The sequence below is a fragment of the Arachis ipaensis genome, chromosome B5, assembly GCF_059453495.1.
Source record: "Arachis ipaensis isolate K30076 ecotype BB chromosome B5, ASM5945349v1, whole genome shotgun sequence".
In the NCBI taxonomy this organism is placed as follows: domain Eukaryota; kingdom Viridiplantae; phylum Streptophyta; class Magnoliopsida; order Fabales; family Fabaceae; genus Arachis; species Arachis ipaensis.
Window position 1 is genome coordinate 43,494,776 of NC_142440.1, and position 4,735 is coordinate 43,499,510.

At 35.5% G+C, this 4,735-nt stretch overlaps 1 non-coding gene across 1 annotated transcript; it reads left to right on the top strand.

Annotated features, from left to right (window-relative positions):
- Positions 1 to 706: 706 nt before the first annotated feature.
- Positions 707 to 814, top strand: LOC148563994 (small nucleolar RNA R71). Its single transcript, XR_015884926.1, has one exon. It is a non-coding gene; the product is annotated as a small nucleolar RNA R71 (small nucleolar RNA).
- Positions 815 to 4,735: the final 3,921 nt, after the last annotated feature.

Genomic DNA, 4,735 nt, shown 5'->3' on the forward strand with positions numbered 1-4,735 from the left:
TTGGGAGAGTGCTAGGAGGGATTTCAGTGATCCTTTTACTCAACTGGCCCACTTGTGCTTCCAAATTTCTAATGGAAGACTTTGTTTCATTCATGAAACTTACAGTGGCCTTAGATAGATCAGAGACTAAGTTTGCTAAATTAGAAGTATTTTGTTCAGAGTTCTCTGTCTGTTGCTGAGTGGATGATGGAAAAGGTTTATTATTGTTAAACATGTTTCTTCCACCATTATTAAAGCCTTGTTGAGGCCTTTGATCCTTCCATGAGAGATTTGGATGATTTCTCCATGATGGATTATAGGTGTTTCCATAAGGTTCACCTAAGTAATTCACCTCTGCTATTGCAAGGTTTTCAGGATCATAAGCTTCTTCTTCATAAGAAGCCTCTTGAGTACTGTTGGATGCAGCTTGCACTCCATTCAGACTCTGAGAAATCATATTGACTTGCTGAGTCAATATTTTGTTCTGAGCCAATATGGCATTCAGAGTATCAACTTCAAGAACTCCCTTCTTCTTAGGCGTCCCATTACTCACAGGATTCCTCTCAGAAGTGTACATGAACTGGTTATTAGCAACCATGTCAATGAGTTCTTGAGCTTCTGCAGGCGTTTTCTTTAGGTGAATGGATCCACCTGCAGAAGTATCCAATGACATCTTTGATAACTCAGACAGACCATCATAGAATATATTCAGGATAGTCCATTCTGAAAGCATGTCAGAAGGACACTTTTTGGTCAGCTGCTTGTATCTTTCCCAAGCTTCATAGAGGGATTCACCTTCTTTCTGTCTGAAGGTTTGAACATCCACTCTAAGCTTGCTCAACTTTTGAGGAGGAAAGAACTTGGCTAAGAAAGCTGTGACCAGCTTATCCCAAGAGTTCAGGCTGTTTTTGGGTTGAGAGTCCAACCACACTCTAGCTCTGTCTCTTATAGCAAAAGGGAAAAGCATGAGCCTGTAGACTTCAGGATCTACTCCATTAGTCTTAACAGTATCACATATCTGCAAGAATTCAATTAAGAACTGAAAAGGATCTTCAGATGGAAGTCCATGAAACTTGCAGTTCTGCTGCATCAGAGAAACTAGCTGAGGTTTCAGCTCAAAGTTGTTTGTTCCAATGGCAGGAATGGAGATGCTTCTTCCATGTAAATTGGAATTAGGTGCAGTAAAGTCACCAAGCATTCTCCTTGCATTATTGTTGTTAGGTTCGGCTGCCATCTCCTTTACTTGTTCGAAATTTTCAATAAGGTTGTCTTTGGATTGTTGTAATTTAGCTTCTCTTAGTTTCCTCTTCAGAGTCCTTTCAGGTTCTGGATCAGCTTCAACAAGAATGCCTTTTTCTTTGTCCCTGCTCATAAGAAAGAGAAGAGAAAAAGAAAAGAAGAGGAATCCTCTATGTCACAGTAAAGAGGTTCCTTATTGTTAGTAGAAGAAGAGAAGAAGAAAAATTCTAACACAGATAGAAGAGGGGGGGTTCGAATTTGGTGAGTGATGTGAGGAAGAGATGTTAGTAGATGAATAAATAAATAGAATAAGATGAGAGAGGGAGAGGATTTTCGAAAATAATTTTTGAAAAAGAGTTAGTAATTTTCGAAAATAGTTTTTGAAAAATGTTAGTAATTTTCGAAAATTAAGATTTTAAAAATTGAAATAATTAGTTAATTAAAAAGAAATTTTGGAAAAGAGGGAAGATATTTTCGAAAATTACAGAGAGAGAGAGTTAGTTAGGTGGTTTTGAAAAAGATAAGAAACAAACAAAAAGTTAGTTAGTTAGTTGAAACAAATTTTGAAAAGATAAGAAGTTAGGGAGTTAGAAAAGATATTTTGAAATCAAATTTTTGAAGAAGATAAGATGAGAAGATATTTTTGAAAATATATGATAAAAATTAGTTTTTTTTTGGAAAAAAGATTTGATTTTTAAAATCACAATTAATGACTTGATTCACAAGAAATCACAAGATATGATTCTAGAACTTAAAGTTTGAATCTTTCTTAACAAGTAAGTAACAAACTTGAAATTTTTGAATCAAAATATTAATTGTTATTGTTATTTTCGAAAATTTGCTATAAAAATAAGAAAAAGATTTTTGAAAAATATTTTTATAACTTTCGAAAATAACTAAGAAAAATGAAAAAGAATTGATTTTTGAAAAAGATTTTGAAAAAGATAAGATTTTTAAATTGAAAATTTGATTTGACTCATAAAAACAACTAGATTTTAAAAATTTTTGAAAAAGTCAAATCTAATTGTCGAAATTATGAGAGAAAAGAGGGAAAGATATTTTTTTTTTATTTTTGAATTTTTGTGATGAGAGAGAAAAACAAGAAAATGATGCAATGCATGAGAATTTTAGATCAAAACATGTGATGCATGCAAGAATGCTATGAATGTCAAGATGAACACCAAGAACACTATGAAGATCAAGATGAATATCAAGAACTTATTTTTGAAAAATTTTTAATGCAAAGGAAACATGCAAGACACCAAACTTAGAATTCTTTAATCCTTAGGCACTAAGAATTCAAGAATGCATATGAAAAACACCATACAACACAAAACAAGAAAACATCAAGATCAAACAAGAAGACTTACCAAGAACAACTTGAAGATCATGAAGAACACTATGAATACATGAATTTTTCGAAAAAATGCAAGATGAATTTGCAATTGACACCAAACTTATAACATGACTCAAGACTCAAACAAGAACACAAAAATATTTTTGATTTTTATGATTTTATAAATTTTTTTGTATTTTTTTCAAAAATTATTTGAAAAACAAAAATAAGGATTTCAAAATCTTTAACATAAATTCCAGGAATCTTGTGCTCTTTTAGTCTAAAGCTCCAATCAAAGGGTCAGACATGGCTTAATAGCCACTCAAGCTTTAGAATGGATTTACATCCATTGAGGTGATTAGTTGAAAACCAATCCCAAAGGAGTTTGGGTATGGCTTTTCAGCCAGATAGGATTCAACATGTTACCATGAAACTCTAGAATTCATTCTTGAAAGTTTTGAAGCCATAGAATAATTTATTTTTGAAAACATTTTTATTTTAAAATTTTTTTTGAAAATATTTTTTTGGAAAAAATGAAAAAGAAGAAAATATTTTTGAAAAATTTTTGAAAACAAAATAAGAAGAAAATTACCTAATCTGAGCAACAAGATGAACCGTCAGTTGTCCAAACTCGAACAATCCCCGGCAACGGCGCCAAAAACTTGGTGCGCAGAAATTGTGATTACACTTTGATTATGTAAAATTCATTGCTCTTTCTTTCCCTGGTAATGGCGCCAAAAACATGATGCCAATACCATGGTTCACAACTTCGCACAACTAACCAGCAAGTGCACTGGGTCGTCCAAGTAATACCTTACGTGAGTAAGGGTCGAATCCCACGGAGATTGTTGGTATGAAGCAAGCTATAGTCACCTTGTAAATCTCAGTCAGGCAGATATAAAATAGTAATGGGGTTTTCAAAAATAAAACTAAAATAAGGATAGAAATACTTATGTAATTCATTGGTTAGAATTTCAGATAAGCGTGTAGAGATGCTTTCGTTCCTCTGAACATCTGCTTTCCTGCTATCTTCATCCAATCAATCTTACTCCTTTCTATGGCTAGCTTTATGTAAGGATGTCACCGGTGCCAATGGCTACTTTCGATCTCTCTCGGGAAAATGATCCAAATGCTCTGTCACAGCACGGCTAATCGTCTGGAGGCATCACCTTTGTCGTTGGTTGCATCCTATTCCTCCCTGTGAAAATGTTCCAATGCACTGTCACTGCATGGCTAATATCTGGAGGTTCTCGATCATACTGGAATATGATTTACTATCCTTTTGCGTCTGTCACTACGCCCAGCACTCGCGAGTTTGAAGCTCGTCACAGTCATTCAATCCCAGAATCCTACTCGGAATACCACGTACAAGGTTTAGACTTTCCGGATTCTCATGAATGCCGCCATCAATCTAGCTTATACCACGAAGATCCCAATATCTCGGACTCGGTCCCCTGTATTAGTAATCCAAGAGATACTCGTTCAATCGAAGGTAGAACAGGAGTGGTTGTCAGGCACGCGTTCATAGGGAATGATGATGATTGTCACGTTCATCACATTCAGGTTGAAGTGCAAATAAATATCTTAGAAGTGGAATAAGTTGAATTGAATAGAAAACAGTAGTACTTTGCATTAATCTTTGAGGAACAGCAGAGCTCCACACCTTAATCTATGGAGTGCAGAAACTCTACCGTTGAAAATACATAAGTGAAAGGTCCAGGCATGGCCGAGATGGCCAGCCCCCAAAACGTGATCAATAGATCAAAAGATAATCCAAAGATGATTCCAAAGATCCAAAGATGTCTAATACAATAGTAAAAGGTCCTATTTATAATAAACTAGCTACTAGGGTTTACAGAAGTAAGTAAGTGATGCATAAATCCACTTCCGGGGCCCACTTGGTGTGTGCTTGGGCTGAGCTTGAGTGTTGCACGTGTAGAGGTCCTTCTTGGAGTTGAACGCCACCTTTTGTGCCATTTTGGGCGTTGAACTCCACTTTGCAACTTGTTTCTGGCGCTGGACGCCAGAATTGGGCAGAGAGCTGGCGTTGAACGCCAGTTTACGTCGTCTAACTTTGGGCAAAATATGGACTATTATATATTGCTGGAACGCCCTGGATGTCTACTTTCCAATGCAATTAGAAGTGCGCCATTTCGAGTTCTGTAGCTCCAGAAAATTCAT